The sequence below is a fragment of the Peromyscus maniculatus genome, chromosome 14, assembly GCF_049852395.1.
Source record: "Peromyscus maniculatus bairdii isolate BWxNUB_F1_BW_parent chromosome 14, HU_Pman_BW_mat_3.1, whole genome shotgun sequence".
Classification (NCBI taxonomy): Eukaryota; Metazoa; Chordata; class Mammalia; order Rodentia; family Cricetidae; genus Peromyscus; species Peromyscus maniculatus.
The window spans coordinates 70,592,812-70,615,832 of NC_134865.1; the positions used below are offsets into that span (position 1 = coordinate 70,592,812).

Here is a 23,021-nt window from a genome sequence, read left to right on the forward strand (position 1 = left end):
CTGGACTTTTTCCGTGCCCAGCGGCAAGCAGACTGAGGAAAGTATTGTTTTTCTCAGGTCCCGGATGCCGCACATGAACTGAGAGACTGCAGAGAACAGGTCGCTTCAGCATGGAGGGCATGTGAAGGAATGCCAAATGAACGGAGCCTAGAGTCGGAAGCAGGAAGGGGCGTGTCGGGGGCGGGGAAGAGGGCGTGGACAGCGGCTGTTTCATGGGCAGAGTTTGGGTCTTGCTAGGTGAAAAGTCATGGAGACTGGGCACACAGTGACTCCAGTGCTCTTAACACCACAGTGCAGCACACTTAAAAACGGCAAGATGGTACACTTCACGCTAACATCTGCTTACCCTAGGTTATAAAAACGGATGTATAAAAATCCTAAGAGTTAGGGAGAAAGTGTCAGGTGTGTGGAGGGAGACAGAGGGGCTCCGGAACGGGTGACTGACCTGCAGCCTGGCGTGTTGGGCAAGAAGACAGGGGTGGGTAATTCACACTCTCTCTGTCTGCCCTCCCTCGCTGTTCACCAAATTGGCCCACAGCACACTGACAGGGCGGCTCAGCTTGCTTCAGTCCTCATGGGGGCCTGAGCTTGCCTATTCTTCAAGCAGTGTGGCAGTGATTCCTGCTACACCCTAGCACTGGAAAGGGTGTGTGAAGGAATCTTCAGGACTTATAGATCCACCACTGAATGTTTTGCCAGGAATAAAACAGTCAGAGTACCTGTACACGTACGTACGTGTACACACACATACACACACATACACACACATACACACACACACACACACACACACACACAGACACACACACACTGAATTCATCACTGGCACACCAGGGTCCACTGTGCAGGCCAACCCTACCTGAGGAGAAAGAAAAACAAACAAACAAAAACAAACCATGTTGGAATTCTGTCCCTTTAAACTAACCGAGGACAGATCACCAGGAAAATAACAGAGAAGTGGAGAACCTCCCCTCAGGCCCTCCCACAACCCCTGAGGGAAGGACGCAAAGTGTCTGAAATGTGTAATGTAGTTATTAGGAGGGCCTAGGCAGAGATACAGACACAGAAGTTGGGGGTAACCAATCACCCCACTTTTCGGAGAAGCATCACTTGGAGCGTAGGTAAGCAAGTATCTGGAACTCTCAGGACACCCTCCATACGTTCATAACCTCTCATCATAAAACAGGAGCCTCGGGAGTCATCGCAGAAGAACGGGCGGGAAGCTAGAAAGAGCCGCAGGTAGTGGACAGCTGCAGCTATCCTATCCGCCGGACGTGACAGGGCTGTCCACACGCGCTCACAGCAGCTGCGCCTGCACCCACGGGTCAAGCCCGCCACAACCCCAGTGCAGTGAGGGAGAGGCTCATGAAGCCCAGCTCCTAAATGAAGGGCTACTGGGAAATGATGGCTGCTGGGGTAGAGAGAATCCATTTCTTCAGAGAGGTGGCCTCAGGGAGGCTCCAGTAGACAGTCCTATACCCCTGCACGTGCAGGCAGTCCTATACCCCTGCATGTGCAGGCAGTCCTATACCCCTGCATGTGCAGGCAGGACTAAGGGGGTGGGGGAGAGGGGGGCACGGACCACAAGAAGGAAGGTAGGGTGGGGGGAGGAGGAGCTGGAGGGAGGGAATGGGAGAGGAAGCTTAATCAAAACACTTTATAGGCACGGATGAAATTATCAAACAATAAAAAACATTTTAAGAAAAAAAATAAAGTTACTGAAACATAATCGAACAAAAACAAAGGAACTAAAACAGGAGAGTCTGGGCATTAGAAGGGAATCGTAGAAAGCGGCTGGTCCTATCTGAGGCGGTGTGAACATCCCAGCCAGAGGGTACAAAACACAGCCGCAGGTCTCCTAACTTGCCCAAGCCTCAACTGTCCGCTTGTAAGCTGTGGGGCAACCGATCACCTGCGGCACCCAAGAACGAAACGGGATGGGAGGTATCAGAGACAGGTGCTCTGTAAACCGCAAAAGTTCCCGTTGTCATCCTGATTCCAAGAAACCTGCAGTTTGGAGACATTTCCCGACACACTCCAGGCCACAGGAGGCCACACAGTGACACAGGAGACAGCCTTGGTTTGGTGCCGCTCTTCCTCAAGTGCCCTGCGCTCTCTTCTGCTTTCCTGTGACAGACGAGGGCGCGTCTCATCTTTTCCTGAAGGATGTTTTCAGAGTTTCCAAATGCAACTGTTCGTTAGTCCAGAGACAACCAAACGGTTTTTAAACACCAATGGCTAAAGAAACAGCTTCAGGGACAGACACCTGCTCCTCCAAAGAAACTTTAAACCGGACAGGTGGAGGCCTCCCAGGGCTGGCGAGTGTTTGGAGGTTGACAACCATCAGGAGGCAGTCACTGAAGTGATCAGACCACCACCATCTGGGACCCCAGAAAGCGTAAGCAACAGAGTGGCAAGATTCTCAGAGGGCAAAACACGGACGACAGTAGGAAGTGGAATGGCTTTGTAACCTAAGCAAGTATCATCACTGGAGACTCCCACAGACCAGCCCACAGATGGCCCTGTGTGTCCTTGACTACCCATGCCCTCCTAGGCCGGGGCCTGGGGTGCCTGTAAGCAACTGACAACAGGTGACAGTGTCTCTGGGGCAGACACACTCTCATTTTATTTATATCAGTAGTGGCTGGCCGGCTCACGACTGTCAATTAAAGTTGGTTTTCTTTTTCTTTTTTTTGGGGGGGGGGCAGGAAAGAAGGGAGGGAGGGAGGGAAAAAGGGAGGGAGGAAGGGAGGGAGGGAGGAAGGGAGGGAGGGAGGGAGGGAGGGAGAGAGGGAGGGAGGGAGGGAGGGCAATGCACTGTATTAAAGTCCCACCAGATGAATGGCCTGGAGCTTTGGTGATGGTGGAGAGCTGGGATGTTACAGGTCTGCAGCCCAGTTATCTTGGTTCTTCAGTCCCTTAGTAGCCATCCATTGCCAGGCCCCCTCCTATTTAATAAGTCCTTTCAGAAAGGACTAACAGAACACTTGCTTCGAGCAGCCAGAAGGCTCAGGGTCTTGGGCGGGTAGCACGTGAGACCTTGGCAAGGTTTGCCTGGAAAGTGCCTACCTGATATTCCCACCGATGTTTTGAAAAGCCTCTTCTTTTATGATTTCCTTTAGTTCTGTAACTATAAAAACTCCAGCAGACATTTACCACATTGAAACGTGCTATTTGGGGCACTCTGAGGATCCGTACCCCGAGGAACCAGGTGAGAAATCTGCCAAAGCCTTGCTCTGGGGATTCCCGGGCTCCAGAATTAAATTTCTATTGTTTAGGAATTGCCTCGGTTAGAGATTCTGTGAGAGCAGCACAAAGAGAGAAAATGGAAACTACCCCCCCTCCCCATTCCTCCCGTCCCACCCTCTCAGGTAACAGCACTCTCTGCCTCTGCTTATGTAAGTTCCCCGTTGTTTGGGGCATTATCTCTTTAAAATCCTTTCCACCTTCAGCCTCAGAATACCCTCAGCCCCATTCTTTCCAGACCTTTCTGCTAGCTTCTGCTAGTCTGCCACAACCCCGGGTGCTCCCTGGCTTCTCCAAGTGTCACTGTGACCTCCGCCTTCAAGTTCACACAGCATGTCCCCCACGCTCCCTTGTCTGTTCCAAAAACCTCAGGAGTGTAAGGACACCAATCATACTGGATTCGTGGTCTACCCTGCTCTAACAGGACCTCACGGCGGCTAATTTCATCCTCAAGGACTTTATTCTCAAGCAAGGTCATATTCTAAGGTACTAGAAGGTTAGGGCATTAATGTATGAATCTGGAGGCTTCCACAGTATACCCGTCACTGTTTGTCCAGTGGTACCTTCAACATTCAAACACAGCACACTTGCGCTTTTCTTGAATCTTTATTTAGTAACACTGAGAACTTGGCTTGTGACTATCAGATAGTGGCTGAAGGGATGAGCGCTTAAACTTGAAATCTACATTCCTCATCTAACAAAAGAGAGGAAAGTGAAATCCGCACCTACGTCCCGGGTCATACTCCTGGAGTCTCTAACAGTCATTGCCCATTTTCTCTTCCTCTGCTCCTTCCCGTCAACTCGCCCTCAAGTCTCCTCTGCCTTTGTAGCCTCACTGATTCCGTGTGCCTGAGAAGTTCTCCCTAACATCAGGAGGCCTCTCCACCCAGGCTCTCTCTCACAGCCATTTGCCCTGAGTAACTCTCCCTTAGCCTGGCCAAGCCAGGTGGGTGGGTGTGGGAGGACGGGGATGGGGGTGGGGTGGGGGTAGCACATGGGTGTCACTGGAGCTCTTGCTCCATGTCAACAGGCATCTCATTTTCGTGTGTCTTCTATATAATGAATCGCTATGTAATGTTTCATTTGTAGACTTCAGGGTACACAGACACAGGAGAGCTCATGGGGCAGGGCAGGTGCCATCAGGGCTGCGTCCTGCTATCAGTCAGCTCAGAAGCCCTGCCATCTTTCCCAACATCTTCCCGCTGTCCTCCAGACGTTGTCTGGGGGGGGGGGGGTATCTTTAACACACACAGGCCATACGCTTCTAGGATTCATCGCAGCCCATCTTCCTTTTTGCCTGTCCCTGTCCTGTTCTCAGGAGAACCACCCCAGGAAGGCATCTTCCAACAGCTTCTACTGGGCGAGCTCTCTGAATTCCTCTGGCACTTAGAGTCTATCCAGCCCCTCGGGTACCTGGTACCTTTCCTTTTACTTTCCAGGCGTGTGTGCATTTGTCCAACAGCGACTCCCCACCTAGAGGTAGACTAAAGTCACTGCACACAGAAGACAGCTGTCATCATTCTACTAAAAGAAAGAGTAGGGATGCTGCTTGCATCTCCCTAACACAATGATTCAAACTTTAAGAATTAAAAACCAATCTCTAATAGAGCTATAATGAAATCCTTTACAAAGGAGCATGCCTATGCTATGCCTCCTTCCCCTACGATCATATAAACATTCTTTGGAAAAGGGAAAGAAAATCAGAAACCTCATCACTGATGGTAAGTAATGAGCGAGGTGATTTTGAACTCCTTTTTTCTGTGACTTCTTGATTACCTAGGAATATATAAATAACTAGATAAGTACATGTATATTTTGGATAATACGGAAGGCCTGTTTGGGCGTCCTGAAGAAATCCTGCCTAAACCCAAGGCTGGGTTTTCAGAAGCACCGGCTCAGTATACATCTTACTGAACAGTTGCAAAGGTGTTTATCATTATCTTAGTGCTACACGTTTCTAATTTTACATATGAAAACCATGGCACCATTCAGCAGAAAGCACATTATTTGCATGATGTATTTGCATTTGTAAAACACCCACATTTACTTTTACTGCTTAATGGGCCCCGTTTAAATGGGCCACTCTACATAAATGGAGTACACTGGTTCCCAACTCAATGGTGCTGATAAGAAAACTACTCCTTTTAGATGCAAATGAACATACTAATCACAACTGAAACGGTGGCAGAGGAGGGCTCAGCAGCTGTTCCTAGAACTCCAAGTCTAGGGCCAGTGTGGTTCCAGCTTAAGCTTTGGAGCAGCCTGGGATTTCCCCAAAAGACATCTGTCCACAGACCTCGGGAGATCAACTCCACGTTTTCCGAAAGAGACCAGAGATTCTGAGATGTGAGTCCACCGTGCACATGTGGCCAGGCCTATCCATGTCAACACATGAAGGAGAAGCACACAGAAAAGGCAAGGTCCATGCAGGTAGTTAAGGGCGGCTTATGATCAATGCCACCAGATTGCCCACGGGGCTCACTCTTAACACGTACATCACAATGGAAACAGCACAGGGGTTCCTCAAGAAAATCAAAGGCTAGGGAGATGACTCAAAGGGTAAAGCACCTAACTCATCAGCCAGAGAACCACCACTGCAGGAAAAAGCCAGGTATGAAGAGATGAGCCTGTAACCTGGGGGTGGGAAGGCAGAGACAGGAGGGCACTGGGGCTTGCTGGCCTGGGAGAGAGCTGGACGGTGAGCCCAAGGTACAGCGAGAGACGCTACCTCAAGGAGTGAGATAGAAAACCACAGACGAAAACACCCAATGTCCGCCTCTGGACCTTTATACACATACACGGGCACTCACACCTGTACTCACACGTGTGTGTGCGTGTGTGCGCACGCGCGCGCATACACACACACACACACACACACACACACACGCATAAAGAAAAACTTATGCTGGGCGGTGGTGGCGCACGCCTTTAATCCCAGCACTCAGGAGGCAGAGCCAGGCGGATCTCTGTGAGTTGGAGGCCAGCCTGGGCTTCCAAGTAAGCTCCAGGAAAGGCGCAAAGCTACGCAGAGAAACCCTGTCTCGAAAAACCAAAAAAAAAAAAAAAAAAAAAACCTTATGATCCAGTTGTTCTAGTTCTGAATATACAACCCCACTAACTCCACCACTGTCAATAAAAACAACTCTAGCCGGGCGGTGGTGGTGCACACCTTTGATCTCAGCACTCGGGAGGCAGAGGCAGGCCGATCTCTGTGAGTTTAAGGCCAGCCTGGGCTACAGAGTGAGTTCTAGGGCAGCCAGGACTGCTTCACAGAGAAACTGTCTCGAAAAAACAAACAAAACAAACCCCAAGAACTCTAGATGTTTGTACATCATGTCCACAGAGGCCTTATTCACAATGGGAGGTGTGTGTGTGTGTGTATGGGGGGGAGACAAGCTCATAGATGGATGAATGGACAAGTGAAATGCCGTACATACACAAAGAAACATTCTTCAGCCTGCAAAGGGAAGGTGATTCTCTAACATAGATAAACCCTGAGGACATTCTGTTAAGTGCAATGAACCAGTTACAAAAAGACAAATTCTGTACGGTTCTCTATATCTGAGGTGCCGGGAGTCATCAGATTCACAGACAGGAAGCAGAATGGCCGTTGGTGGATGGGAGATGGGTGGAAGGGCCCTAGGGAGTGGCCGCTCCTGGCTACGGTTTCAGTTCTCTAGGAGGGAAATAGTTCTGGAGGCAGAAGACTTTGATGGCAGCCCAGCGGGGAGCAGCCACACTGAGCTGGACACCTGCAAACAGTCACCGCGGCACACACTTGCATGTGCACTTGGCCCTGCTCCAACAAGACGACAAATGACAGATTGCAGATCAACAACGAGAGGCGGAGACGGATGATCGACGGGACGAGACAGACATGGATGGGCATGGATGAACGGACAGAGGGACAGATAAACAGATACCTGGAAGATGGGTGGACACAATTCAGGTGTGACTGCCCCGCCCCCAAAGACTCGTGTTTTGGAGGCTTGGTCGCCAGAGTCTATTTGGAAGGTCAGTGAAGCCTTTAAAGGTGGGAACTCTGTGAGGGTGTGCCTCCAACAGAATTATGGAACCCTGGTCTCCTCCACTGCCTCCTTTCTACTTCCCAGTTCAAAGGTGACAACTTTTGCCGCCTATCTTTCCCCAGGCCTGAAAGCAAGCGGCCCGCCAATCTAGAACTGGAACCCACAAAAGTAGGAACCAAAATAAACCTTTCTCTTGATGAGCTGATTATTTCAAGTCGTCTGTGATGGGGGGCAAAAGGCCAACCCACAGGAAATAAACAGGAAAGCAGCCGTTCCCCAAGAAGGCCAGTAACTTTGTTCCTCTGTTCCTGGGCTGCCGAAGCGAGACATACTCCCTTACTTTTTTTCACTTGCTCACTCATTCACTAACTAAAACATTCCTTTACACTGAATGCAGCAGACAAAGCAATCGAAACTGTCCTGTCACGCAAGAGACGGGAATAAACATTGCCCCACAAGCAGGTAAAATCGAGGACTCTAGGATGCATCAAGGATGACAGACATCTCTGCCTAATGTTTGGAGAGACTGTCCCTTCTGGGTCCCTTGAGGAAGCTGTTAAAAACTTGTGGTGTTCCTTTTGTACAGCAGAAGCCACTCAGGACCCTTCGGCCCGCCGCTTTCCTCATGTGACTTTTCTCTAACCCCCAACAGCAGGGCTGTTGACCCGAGATTTTTAAATACCAACTGTGCACCCAGTTCTCTGGCCCCCCACTCCCACCTGAGAGGCTACAGAAGCGCAGAGCGGTCAGCTCCCTCACTGGAGTTCTGAAGAGATCAGAGCTCTCCATAATTCACCCATGGTTTGGACATGGTCATATTCCTGGTATTCCTCCTGATGCTGGAATCCAGTCAGCTAAGAAAACGGCCTGTTTGTTTGGAGAACAGAGATTACCTTCGTTTCCCAGTTTCCTCCTTTGAAAGTCATTCCCACGCCACACCCCAAAGATGAAAGGAAAGTTAAAATGCTGATGGGGGCAGGGGGGGCTGGTGACACCACAGGAGACCTGTCTAAGTGTGTCCTCAAGGGTAGGGAGCTCAGACTCCCCAAAGTGGATTTCTGAGGACCAGGCAGAGGCTCTTCTCCATGGTTTAGTGGACCTACTTACATACAAGCTGGCTTGACAGCAGGACAGAGCTACTTTAAATTCCCCAAACGTAGTCTCTGCTATCTGCCAGGGTAACACTTATGACTGGCACCTGCCTTGTCTGGAAACCTCCTACTACACAGAGCCGCCTTGTCTGCGCTCTCCAGGTGTTCTCTCTCTCTCTCTCTCTCTCTCTCTCTCTCTCTCTCTCTCTCTCTCTCTCTCTCTCTCTTTCTCTCTCTCTCTCTCTCTCCCCGCCCCCCCACCCCTCACAGGCCATTCTCAAGTCATTTAACTGTGACTCTTGTCCAGATACCTCAGGTCTCTCTCTCAGTCCCATGCCACATGTTTAGCTCAGGAAAACAAATGGAAACAGGTCTGAGGACCCCAAATCACTGGTCCTCTCCCAACATTACACGTGCTGAGGCCCAGGCAATCCGAACAACATTTGACTCTCCCCGGGAACACAGAGAATCAGCACCCCCTTCCTGAGGTGAACAACGAGAGAACGATATGGCTACCTTTCCATGGCAGATTCAAAAAAGTAAAGTCAGCTGAGCCTCAGGGTCATGGGTTTGTAGCTCTGGCTATGGCAGAGGCTGCAGCAGGAGGATTAAACTTCCAAGTCTATCTAGGTTACAAAGTTACCTCAAGGCCAGCCTAGGCAACTGGTGAAATCCTGTCAAAAGAGGGCTATATACAAAGCCCAGGGAAAGAGCACCTGCCTATAGCATGGGTGAGACCTGAATTCAATCCTCAATACTCTGCCCCACCCTGGGGTAGGAGGGGGAAGGGATTGAGTCACCTCTCGGCATATGTTCAGGGATTTAAGAGGTCATGGGTTGAGCTCTACGCTGAACACTTTTCCAGACATTTCTCCCGAGATGTGAATGGAGGCTGAGGTCTCACTGGACATTCTGTTCTGATTCCTCAGTCTTGATTACATTTCTTTCTATTGATATATAATAACCGTGGTACATGTGCTTTTTTTTTTAATGTGTGTATATACAACATGCAAGGATTATACTTGGGTAATTGGCATATCTATCACCTCACACATTATCATTTCTTTGTGTTGGGAACAGTCAAAATCTTCCCTACTATTTTGAAGCATACAATTAATTGTTGTCAATCACAGTTACTCTACTGTGCACAGAACACTCAAGTTATTTTTCCCACAGAACTGTCTAATTCCTATGTCATCCAACGAGGTCCACATAATTAAAGCCTTCAACACACTCAGGAAAACTTAGCTTCCCGTGGCCTCCATTCACAGACTGCTTCCTGGCTCAGGTTGAGTAGGCTCTACTTCTGGTCTACTAACCACCTGTGGGATGCTTCCTTCTCATCAGTATCCCCTAACCTGGGGGGTGGGGCTCACCCACCCTCCCTCCCTCCCTCCCTCCCTCTCTCCCCACCTACTTCTCTCCACCTCTGCCTTCATCACAGGCAATGTTCATAGGCGTCACACACCCCTCAGCTGGAGGGCAGCTCGACTGGTCTTAGCTTTTCCAGGGAAGATGCTCATGTGTGTGCACGCACGGGAACTCTTGAACTTTACGCATGCATGTGCACGGATGCAGGCACTTAGCAATGTCTTCAGTTTTCACATAATCCAGTCCAGCACGTGACAAAGAGCGCTGGCCTCTGGCTCCCTGGGATCTGTGTCACTTCCAAGTTGCTCAGCTCTACACCCGCCCTACTCTCCTCCTCTGTCACCCCTCACTTCCTGCTCTTTTACTCCTATGATACCAAACTGCATGTGGTCTCCGCGTACGAGCAAACGCCTCTCATCTTTGTCTCGGTTCTGGGCAGCTACCCCTTACAACAGCCTCCTTTCCCATCCTTTATGCAAACTCTGCTCATTCTAGAACATGCTGCCCACCAGGCTGTCTCCTTTTCTCCACACTCTGTACACAAAGTAGATTCTGTCTTTATATACATCGAGGCATTCTAAGTGGCTGGCAAGTGCAGGTGTATAGCAAATGCCTCTGGGAGGGAGGGAGGGAGCGAGGGAGCGAGGGAGGGAGGGAGGGAGGGAGGGAGCGAGGGAGGGAGGGAGGGGGAGGGAGGACAAAAGAATGAGAGAGAAAGAGAGGGGTGGGAGAGTGGGCCAGGTGTGGTAGCGGCCTTTAATTTCAGGACTCAGGAGACAGAGGCAGGCAGATCTCTTGAGTTTGAGGCCAGCCTGGTCTACATGGTAAGTTCCAGGAAAGCCAGGACTATGTAGAGAAATCCTGTCTCAAAAAATAAACAGCCTTTCCGATCCGCCATCTGTGGTGGAACCGCCGCCGAGATGCAGATTTTCGTGAAGACCCTCACGGGGAAAACCATCACGCTCGAGGTTGAACCCTCGGACACGATAGAAAATGTAAAGGCCAAGATCCAGGATAAGGAAGGTATTCCTCCTGATCAGCAGAGGCTGATCTTCGCTGGTAAGCAGCTGGAAGATGGCCGTACTTTGTCTGAATACAATATTCAAAAGGAGTCCACCCTTCATCTTGTGTTGAGACTTCGTGGTGGTGCTAAGAAAAGGAAGAAGTCTTACACCACTCCCAAGAAGAATAAGCATAAGAGGAAGAAGGTTAAGCTGGCTGTACTAAAGTACTATAAGGTGGATGAAAATGGTAAAATTAGCCGTCTTCGTCGAGAGTGTCCTTCTGACGAGTGTGGCCCTGGAGTTTTCATGGCCAGCCACTTCGACAGACAGTACTGTGGCAAGTATTGTCTGACTTACTGCTTCAACAAACCAGAAGACAAGTAGTTGTGTATGGATAAATTAAAAGACATGAACTGAAAAAAATAATAATAAATACATAAAAAGAAAGAAAGCTAACAAGTTCTATGAGGTATACAGACCTGCTATCAAAACCCTCTTTTTATTGCTACGAGTACTTTATTCAAAATGGTGAAGTCACATAAAAGTGTCAAACAGGAATAGCTAGGAAGGGACTCAAGACACACACACACATGCACACACACACACACACACACACACACACACACACGCACACACACACACACACACACACGCACCTCCCAGTTCCTGATATCTATTGACTTCTGTCATTTATAGAAAGTAGAAGAAAACTGAGGAAATGACTCAAACACTGTGAAAGTTTGGTAGCTGTTCTTCTCAGAACGGGCACTCCAGAGGGTGGTGGGCTTGAGATCTGCTTGTACCGCAGCATCTGGCTGGACTCAGGGCCAGGGCAGCCAAGCACTACATTAACACCACCATTGCAGCCAAGGTTCAAAGGCTCTGAACAGGGGATATCTACCCAACTCTGAAGAACAGGTTTCCACACCCCTTTGTCTATCTGTCTGTCTTCCCCTCGCCCCCGCCCCCTGCCTCTCTCCGAGGCTGCTGTTGAATGCAGCTGTTTTCAGCTCTTCCTTGTGATCACTCCACTAAAAATAGCTCCGATGTTGTTGCATGGAAACTTGAGCAGAACTTGAAAGCAGATCCCCTTTTAGTCTGAGCTGGTTCAGCTTTGAAAGACAGGCAGCTATGAACATTCCCTCATGTGTTTACACAATGCTGAAGTAGTTGTGTAGCTCACAGCACAACGCAAAAGACAAGACAAAACACACAAACAAAAACCATGCAAGGGCCAGAGTCGCAGGGCCAGGCTTGCAGGCTTGGCTCCCATCCCGTCGACCTCCTGTGTTGGAGACTGTGAGCACAGCTCTCAGGAAGATCCTGGGACAGTTCCTGAGAGCTGAGGTTTTTGACTGCTTAGGGGAGGGGGGCTAGGGGATGCGGTAAAGAAAGTGATTACATAGACAGACTTGTAAATAGGGAAACCAGGCTCCTTAAAATCCTATGAAAGGCAACCAAAAGCGGTTTATAGAAACTCAAGAAGCAACAAAAAACCCATTCCTCATTTTGGCCCCACATCTGATGCCTCGCAAGCACTGAACAACTGGAACACTCTGGGGGTCTTCTGCGCAGTGGGTCCCAACGGACGCTAAAGCGCACAGAGAATCCGAGAGCAAGCTCCAGAAGCCAGGGCTATCCTCCTGCCTCATTCCTCTGGTCTTCTGCAAGGCATGAGCACTGGTACCTCCCGAACTGCAAGAAGGCCACCTAGACAATATATGTACTGAAATGCCTGATGTTCTCTGTGACCCCTCACAGTGTCCTCTTGACACATGTAATTGGGAGAAAAAAAAACAAATGCTGACCAGCATCCAGGGACAAGTCTGAGAGACAGTACGTTTTCTTAGAAGAGCACCTACCAAGTAAATGGTGTGTTTTTCTTCTTCTTAATTCTATGCATGGACAAGATGACTCATATCACATTTGCTTATGAAATACAAATTTTGTTCTATGATGTTTTGTCCTAGAAAAACTTGTGCTGTGTCTGGCTGAGTCAAAGAGGGAAGGAACAAGTGCCCTGCCTGCCAGCAGCAGGATTTGTCCCTTGATGGCAGGTCATCACGTTTACTCACTCAAGGCCACTGGGCTTCAAGGTGGCCCAGTGGTGGCCCTATTTATGAACCTGAGAACCTGTCTCATACTTAAGTCATGAACTACTAGTTAGCATACATGGTGTGGTAGTTTGAATAAGAATGGATCCATAGGCTTGTATATTGGAATGTTTGGTCTTCAGTTGGTGGAACTGTTTTAGAAGGATTAGGAGGTGTGGCTTTGTTGGAGGAGGTATGTCTCACTGGGGTGCAGGGGGCTTTGCCATTTCAAATGCCCACAACAGTTCTCCCTCTCCCTCTCTCTCCGTTCCGCATGTGGATAAGATGTAATTGCTCGGCTACATCTACAGCATCATGCCTGTCTGTCTGCCGCTGTGCTTCCCACCATCATGGTCATGGACTAACCTTCTGAAACTGTAAGCCCCCAATTAAATGCTTTCTTTTACAGGTTACCTTGGTCATGGTGTCTCTTCACAGCAACAGAACAGTAACTAAGGCACACATCACAACTATAACTTAACAAGAACTTCAGATCCTCCCATGAGATCTTGTGGAAACAACACCCTTATCACAGCAGTGCCCTCCCTACAACCTTTCTTGCTCTCTGCTCATGACACAGGCGTAGGAGTGAGCAGGCTCACTAAACACTCCATCAGTTGCAACAGTATGCCAAGGCCATGTGAGTGGGGGAAGTTGTCGCCCATGGTGTAGACATTTGCACAACAGAGTGCACCTGACACACTACTGCATCTTTAACACTAATTTTTTTTGTTAACAAGACAAAAAAAAATTTACACGTACTGCCAACAGCTTGCTGGCAGCCAACGCCAGGATGAGCTGTTGCCCGGCAACAGTCAAGCAAGCTTCCTCCCAGGAAAAGCCACTGCTGGATCTAGACTAACTCCAAAACGGACAAATATTTAAATTTTTATGTTTGTTAAGGATTTGGGGTGGAGAACCCTGGAAAGACTGATTCATATTAAATAGACCTACAATGTGGATTTGCCTCTGGATCATGATCACAGGCTGCAATGGAAGAGTTTAGAAAACCTAGATGTGACTTTTCTGATCCCCACAAATATTATACTAAACCAATCACGCATCTGTATTTTTAAAAATGTCCTTGTATATGTATGTGTGTGCGTCCACGTTAGTGTGTGCTCATGCGTGTAGGTGCCTGAGGGAGCTAGAAGAAAGAGGACATCAGTTCCTTGGAGCTATGGTTATAGGTGGCTGTGAACAACCTGCATATGAGTCATGGGAGCCGAAGTCCAGTCCCCTGCAAGAGCGGCGAGTGCTCTCAACAGTTGGGCACCCCTCCAGCCCTGCACCTGAATTTCCGTGGAAGCACATGCTTTGTCTGTTTTTCTAAGAATAATGGTGAGAAAAAGAGCCTGAGAGACCCAAGCCTTTGAAATATACAGTCATCCTGGGTATCACTGGGTTCCAAGAACTCTCACTAAGGTCCACAGGTGCTCAGCATCCCTTAAAGGAGACGGCATAGTATATGCACAGATGTGCCGGCCACCTCTGGGTTATCAAATGCAATGCAAACACTATGTAAACAGTCACTATACCGTATTGTTTAGGAAGTAATGACTAGAGAAAAGGCCTGTACATATTCAGGACAGATACCTTCTCCCCCAAATACCTTTGGTTCTGTGAGGAGCCGAATGTCAGGCCATAGAACCCAAAGATAGGAGGCCTGGTTGTATTGGCAAAAAATCAGAGCCCAGCACCACCATTTTTATGATTCTTACAGAGGCAAAGCTCAGCAGCTTTATGAGCAGAGTCTCCCTTCCTGTGCTTTCTAGGTCTAGAGAACCTGCATATTACACAAGATTAAATTTTCAGTACCCAGAAATAAGAGTTTACCAGGGTACAACAAACTTGTTTATTTATATGTGTTAATTTTGTGCTAAATATTTGCTATTTTTCCATTTGCAGAAGAAGTCTGCAAAAGCCTAAAGTGAGGGGGGGAAATGCCAGTTCTTGGAGACAGAAATTGATTTTAGATGAACTTTAAACATAACAACTGAAACAAAGCAAATAGCCCATTTGCCACTGTGATGCCTCAAGTCTTGGCTGATCTGAGAATGTATTATTCAGTGACTGCACTAGCAGAATTCCCAGAAAACAGTCCCCGTGGAATGCTAATTTCATTACTATTAAATTTCATAATCATGACTTGGAACCCATCTCCTTCAGCTCACTCAACCCTCCCCCACCTCCACACACACAAATTCAAACTGTTTTTGCTTCAACTGTCTCTCCTTCCGTGGTTATGAATGGAACAATCCGAGGGGCTTTTCAGACCATCCATTAAACCCACACCAGTCTTTAAATGGAAATAATTCTGGCTGTTAAAATCGAAACATGCATCCCGTTTTCGGGGGCTGATGGGAATATGGAACCAATTAGAGTGGGCGTGTGAAGAAGTCTGCCCACCAGGTAACACTGAGGACCAGTCATCTCCCATGACTCTGAGGAGGAAGTGCAAGCAGAAACAAACCACTGGGAGGCCAGAAGGCAGTCAGCATCCGGTCAAAGTCTGTGTGTGTGAAGCTGCTGAAGGAAGTGGGAACGAAGCTGGGTAGAGCAGAGAGGCGGCTTGTAGAGAGACCAACGGTACCACAGGCAGAGGACACACGGACACACACACACACACACACACACACACACACACACACGGACACACACACACGCACGCACGCACGCACGCACGCACGCACAGGCGCAGGTATCTGAATGCCCAGAGAGGGGCCACAGGAACCTGAGTGGTTTCTGGATACCTGTTCCCTAGCTGTAACTGGTCCCTGTGCATGTGTATGCGGTGTCCTTGATGACTATACAAACCCTGCTTATTAGTCTCTTCTTTATGATAGGTAAAAGCTTCTTTTACAAGAAGAATCCAAACTTCAAAACCAGGTTTGTGCCCCCCTCCCCCCTCCCCACCTCAGCCACCACTGTCACCCCTTACAGGCTATTTCACTTCACTAAGTCTCTCCCGTGTGAGAGGGGTGGGACCTCTCTGCAGCCCCTGTGGACCAATACTCTAGAACCCCAATTCTGTGCTTTTGGGAGGCCTCTAGCACGTTCCATCGGCCCTGGAACTCACCAAGCCCTACACAGGACAGAAGCAGGGAAGCCCGAAATCCAGGACACTGCTTTTTCCATCACAGTGCTGGTGGCATCGTTAAAAAGTTACAAAGAAAAAAGTAGGTGCGTATACACGTGTGCATGCGTGTCGTGTGTGAGTGCGTGTGTCAAGTGTCTGTGCGTAGATTTCACGGCACAATCGATGTTTTGAGTAATAAAAAGGGAATTAAAAAGATTCATAACTGGTTTTAGGCTGGGAAGGAAGAAGTCACACCAGGAGGGGCAGAGCTGAGGGTGGGTCTGTGGATGGCTTCCTGTGGGCATGGAGTTTAACCCTCGCTGAAAACACAAGATGCGACGGGTGGTGGTGGCGCACACCTTTAATCCCAGCACTTGAGAGGCAGAGGCAGGCGGATCTCTGTGAGTTCGAGGCCGGCCTGGGCTACCAAGTGAGTTCTAGGAAAGGCACAAAGCAAACAGAGAAACCCTGTCTCGAAAAACCAAAAAAAAAAAGAAAGAAAGAGAGAGAGAGAGAGAGAGAGAGAGAGAAAGAAAGAAAGAAAGAAAGAAAGAAAGAAAGAAAGAAAGAAAGAAAGAAAGAAAGAAAGAAAGAAAGAAAGAAAAACACAAGATGCCTTGGTGTCAAACAGTCAGACCACAGGAGCAGAGTTCACACTGTGGGAATATGCAGGCAATTCACACCCTTGTGGAAAAGACTATCAAATGGGGGAAAGAATAATGCTGACCAGGCAACACAAGGAGGTTCCCAATCCCAGCAAAGACCACATGAAAACAGCAAGTCTCAACAGTCCATAGATTAACAGATATCTGAGACTGAGCAGATCTGACGGACGGTAGAGGAGACAAAGACAGACAGACAGACAGACACACACACACACACACACACACACACACACACACACACACACACACACACCCTGTGACCCACCAGCTCAGCTTTAGGAATTAACGTTTCTATCCCACAGCTTGTCAGGAATGAGCCCGGGCTTTAGAATCCACCAAAGGCTGTCTCACAACTTCCACTTGCTCCTGTGACACACAGAAGATAGCTTTTCTATCTCACCTGCATAATGGAGACATGGCAGCTTCTGGGCCACAAGCCTGTGAACATTTCATTTACATACTCAGTGTAGCACCCAGCTCAACGTCAGGATCACATATGTTACTGCCACCTGCGGCGGCCATCTGCACCGGGGCCCATGATCTGATCCACCCCTTAGCTGCCCTGTGGGCTAACTGCTCACAGACACCAGCCTTCTACCAAACTGCTCTCAGCTGAAGATTCCAAGAGGCCTGAGAGTTCCAAGATAAACGGTTGACAGTATAAAAGCCTGGCCTCCTGGTTCCAAGGGGAATGTGTTGGTGTAATTATACTCCAGTCAGGCCAAGGCTCAACTTAAGGCCATCTCTGCTTGGTCTCTCCTCATCAGCTGTGTTCCCTTCCTCTCCCCAACCTACCCTTCCCCCAACTACTCTCTCAGCAAATCCCTCACATGCAAATGCCACTCAGGCTCTGCCCCTAGAAAATCCAACCCAAGATTCAACAGTAATGATTTTTTTTTTTTTAAATTATCAGGCGAAGGTGCCAAAGTCTAAGCCTCGGCATGTTTACTGAGGCATGGTTATATTATCAAGAAATGGAGAGCAGCCTAAATCTACACAAGGAGACGTCAAATGTGGTACAAGAAAAAAAAAAAGAGCATCTTGTATATTAATGTTGATGGGTGAGAGAAGATACACATGGCACAGGATTGAGGGAAATACTACACACTACAAAGTACCACCTACAATATAATCTTATACATAAGCAAACTCTCTGTAGATACAGTAACTTGTCAAGAAGTAGTCCAAGCTGTATTCCCATCATTCCAGCAGACTGAGGCAGGAAGGCTGCAAGTCCAAGGCCAGCCTGGATAACTTAAGAGAGACAGACCCTGCCTCAAAAACAAAAAATGCTCCAACACCCATATGCTGGTTTGAATGAGAAAGGCCTCTATAGGTCCATATGTTTGAATACTTGATCAACAGTTAGTGTGGTGATACTGTGTTCCCCAAAATATTGTGCACCCTTATAAACGTATTTGGGGTCAGAGAACAGAACAGCCACTAGATAGACATAGAGGCCAGAAAATGGTGGCACACACGCCTTTAATCCTATCACTTGGGAGGCAGAGATCCATCCGGATCTCTGTGAGTTCAAACACTGGAAACAGCCAGGCATGGTGACTCACATCTTTAATCCCAGGAAGTGATAGCAGAAAGCAGAAAGGTTATAAAAGGCGTGAAAACCAGGAACTAGAGCTGGTTAAGCGTTTAAGCTTTTGAGCAGCACAGTTCAGCTGAGAGGCATCCAGTCTGAGGAAACAGGATCGCTGAGGAATTGGCAAGGTGAGGTAGCTGTGGCTTGTTCTGTTTCTCTGATCTTCCAGCGTTCACCCCAATACCTGGGTCCAGGTTTGTTTTTATTAATAAGACCTTTTAAGATTCGTGCTACAAGTTAGTGGGACTGTTTGGGAAGAATTAGGAGGTATGTTGCTAGGGGTAGGCTTGAGGTTTCAAAAGCTCATGCCAGGGCATCTCTCTCAGCTACTTCTCCAGCACCATGCCTCCCCACTGTGATGATCATGGGCTAACTTTCTGAAACTGTAAGCAAGTCCTCAATTAAATGCTTGCTACTGTAAGTTGCCTTGGTCATGACGTTTCCTCACAGCTATAGAACAGTGACCAAGACAACCTATGTCCCTGGTCACGATGTTCTCTGTAGCCAGGAGCAACCCAAGGAAGTGTCCCTCACTAAATAAATGGAACACACATACAAAGAAGCATCAGCCTTGAAAGGGAAGGAAATCCTGACACCTGGCTGCTACAGCATGGTCAGATCTCAGGGACAGCAAGGGAAAGAAGTCAGGCATGAAAGAGCAAGCATTGTCTGATCCAATGAGGTGCCTGAGGGGGTCGAAGTCAGAGAAACAGAAAATAGAATGGTGACAGCCTCAACTAGATGGCATCAGTTTGGAAAAGTAGGAAGGTTCTGGAGATGAAGTGAACAATACTATAAATACACTTAACATGACAGAACTGTACATGTTATATATGGCCAAGCTATCCAGATATGGTAGTGTCCACCTGTGAGCTCCACACTTGAAAGGTAGAAGCCAGAGGATAAAGAGTTTGAGTGTCTCTTTGCAGACAGTTGCAGATCAACTTGGACTGAGATGTGATACCTGACCCTGCTCCTCCAAAAATTGAATAAATGCAAATGGTTATGGTACAGTCTATTCTATATTATATGACCACAACTTAAAAATAAGAAAATATTAATAGATTTTTCCTGTGACGTCAAACAACATGGAAACAGGGGTGGCTTTAGAGTTCTTTGTGTTCTTCCATTTGAACATTCTACTTGAGCAGGAATGAATTCAGGTTTGAACACAGTACGTTTCCCATAGACTCATGGGTTGAATAATTGGTCCCTAGCTGATGGCATTCTTTTGAGAGTTGATGGAAACCTCAAGAGGTGGGGGCTAGCTGAAGAAGTAGATCATTGAGGACATACCCCAAAAGAGAAGACTTATCTTACCTCTGCCTCTTTCTGACCCTTCCTCTCCGGTTCTTGGTTATGAGGTCAGCAGACATGCCAGACCACACCCTTGGTGCGATGTTCTGCCTGACTGTAGCTAGCTAGAGTTTTCCTGCCTGGCCCACAGTCAAGACAAATCTCTGTCACCCGCCAGTCCCACAGCTGCTCAGACCCAACCAAGTAAACACAGAGACTTATATTGCTTACAAACTGTATGGCCGTGGCAGGCTTCTTGCTAACTGTTCTTATAGTTTAAATTAATCCATTCCCATAAATCTATACCTTGCCACATGGCTCGTGGCTTACCGGCATTTTCACATGTTAGTCCCGCCTATACTTCCTGCCTAGCCACTGGCCAATCAGTGTTTTATTTATTGACCAATCAGAGCAACAGATTTGATATAGACCATCCCACAGCACCTGACCATGGCCCAGAAACAGCAGAACCGACTACCATGGACTGGAACTTCTGAAGCCATGAGTCTAACTAACATACATCTCTCCTCCATTATGTTTCCCTATGCAGTGGTCCACGTTAGCCTTGAACTCGGGACCTTCCTAACGCCACCTCCTAGGACTGGATATGCCAAAACAATCAGCAATCATTTCTCCTCTTGAGTTGTTTCTTTCAGATATTTCTCAAAGCAACAGAGTCTGCTAACACAGTGTACACTAATTTACTGATTTATATTTGGTGAATCTATTTTAGTTCTGTGAAATTAGAAATATAGTACCTCGCTACATTACAGTAAGAAACTCAGTGCCTTAGGGCTTGAGGTTGGAGGCAGACCATGGGTGCTTGTTTTTAATAATATGTGGATCTTGGTTTTTCAGCTTGTTCCTTTTTAAAAAACAAAATTCTTGGGCTCCAACAAAATAACTCAATACTCACTGCTCTGTAGCCCATTAAGATGTCCAGGTTAACTCCATTAAAAACTAACAAGAGAGGATGCTTCAATATAAATCCTTGCCCAGAACTTCTTCTAACTCTTTTTTTCACTGGGGACTGAACCAGGCAAGTACTCTACAACCTAGTTATATCCTCAGATCCCTGCCCAATTTTCTTAATTTGTTCATTCAAATAACTATTCTTAAGTGCTTATCAAGTGCTGGGCAATACACAAAGTTGGGGTTTGGAAGAGAGACCCAAGACGAACATGATGCTGTGGGGACTCCCTGGTTCTATGCCAGGCCTCGAATACACATACACCCACACAAAGACAGTCTGTGCAATCATCTCACAGCTGGTGACGCTGCCAGCCAACCTCGAGCCTGTGACACTGCACCATGACGAGGGACTCCCAGGTACCATGGCAGGGAAAGGTGCTCCAGCTGAAACAGCCATCAGCTCAGACGAGAAGGATAGAATTTCCTTCGTGTTCCAATCTGATGCTCCTCTCTACTTGGGTGAGACTAGCCATCACCTCCAGTTATCTCCCTTCATGGACTTGATTCCATCCTGACCCCATCTCCTGGCTTTGTCAAACAAGGAGGTGATGACAAACGTGCCTCCTTGCCCAAGGCCCAGCCTTGTCCTCAGTCTCATAGACGATATATCTATCCACTCTTCTCCCGCTACCTACTCATTCTAGGCTCTCCAATTAAACATCACCTAAGTTCAAAGCTATTCCCTCAATTCTGGTCTCTTGGTAGGGCCCAAGACAGTATTTTTAATGAAGCAGCATAGTGAACTGCCAAATATATTTAACATCAGTATAACCCCCCCCCCAATATATAAGATATAAAACTACTGCAAGTCAGATAAAACCAGATGTTATCTAGTCCATCCACTCACCCTCTCTACCTGCCCAAGGTCAAAGCTAACAGGGAGCAGACCCCGCGGAAGACCCAGGGCCCCAGGTTTCTGTGTCTCCTCCTTCCCCTGGTTCTGTGCCACTGTTCAGCTGTCTGTACACTCGACTGGACACTGCTTTCCACACACTGTCAGAAGAGCAAACGACCAGCAGATCCAGAACTGCTGGCATTTGAGACCTGAGATACGCTCAGGAATGGGGAGAAGGCACAGCCCAGGCTTAGACAGGCTCAGAAAACCGTGGGGGACTGGAGATGTCATTTTGTCACAAAGCTCCGTGTGGGCTACCCCTGCTAGCAACTCGGAGTTCCTCTTCCACCACCTGCACCAGATTTGTGCTGATCCAGGCACGTTCTTCTGGGGACTATGAATTCCTACCAATCCCTGAGGCAGAAGGGAAGCAGTGCTAAAGGGGCCCAGGCAGACAGTGGCTGTGAACTTCAGCCTGGAGGACAATAGTGAAGGGAGGCTGCCATTATATTGCTGATTTGGTTTCTGGCAAGACTCTAGATGAGTTCCTTGTAATGCACTGCAGGAATGGGCTACCTCAAGCAGGCTCCTTCCTCTGTACCCTCCTGTGTATGGAGTCACATGGAGTCTAGCTTGGCCTCAAGACTTACTGTAGCCAATGGCATATGAGCAAATACAACACAGACTGGATCTCTTAAAATATTCAGGCTTGTTTGTTCCCTAGTGGGAATTCCTATGCTATCTTGTAAATAAGCTTGACATAGTTTACCACAAGATTTTACATCCCTTAGAGAGAGGTTCCAGTTACCCTCAAAGAACCCTAAATACACAAGTGAGCCCAGCCAAAAATCACAGGGACCAACAATACACATTCCAGTTGAGTCTAGGCCAACCTACCAGCATACCAAACAAGGGGTAAATTACTTAATTTGTGGTGTTTATTATGCAGCAGAAGGTAACTAATATACTGTTCTAGCATGTAAAAACATGCCCAACAAAGCATGATCCAGAGGCTGCAATTCTCAAGATGTAGTTCCATGTGAAGGTTTTAGTGGGCACCTACCTACTGTTTAAAAATTAACCGGCAAAAGCCTGTAGGCATTACTAACGAAACTCCTCGGACAAGGCTGTCTGTGTGTGACAACGGCACAGTCACAGAGCAGCCATCCTAAGCCAACCTTTCCTATCCACTAAGGGATATAAGACATGGTAATTCTCCCTGAAGTCCCGCCAGCTGCCTCAGCAGTTTGAGTTAGTTCTAGAACAGACCCGTGTTTTCTTCTCTGTGAGTTCCTTCCATGTCCAGGAACCGGAGGAAATCTAGACACCCTGGAGAGTTGCTCACAAGTCATTACACCATGGTTGTTCTCTTGAAAGTGCCTGCTCTGCATAAAGTAGCTTAAAATGTCACTGAGGAGAAAGGCGAGCTTCAGTAGGGGTAGAATCAAAGGGACTCTGAGGTCAGACTTCCCTCCTATGATTGTTTCTCAGCAGCACAAATCCCAACAGTTCCCTACCCCCTTCTCTGTGTCTGAGATGGCAAACTCCGATACTGAACTGGGAAACTCTGATACAGCCATCTGGTCAACCTCATCTCCCACACCATTCAGAGGTCCCTCTAGTCATTAGCTGACCTGACATTAGTTAACCCAGGCATCTCTTATACTGTTTATCAGTGAGGTTGTCTTAGAGCTTCACAACTAAACCATTATATTCATTGTATGAGTGAACCATGCTTAACCAA

General features: G+C 47.8%; 1 protein-coding gene and 1 pseudogene across 13 annotated transcripts in view; one reads left to right on the forward strand and one right to left on the reverse strand.

Annotated features, from left to right (window-relative positions):
* Foxn3 (forkhead box N3) overlaps window positions 1-23,021 on the reverse strand; it is a 389,572-nt gene that overhangs the window by 112,489 nt on the left and 254,062 nt on the right. The window lies entirely within an intron of this gene.
* On the forward strand, window positions 10,622-15,726 carry LOC102908364 (ubiquitin-ribosomal protein eS31 fusion protein pseudogene; annotated as a pseudogene). The gene has a single exon (XR_013044460.1). The product of XR_013044460.1 is annotated as a ubiquitin-ribosomal protein eS31 fusion protein pseudogene (transcript).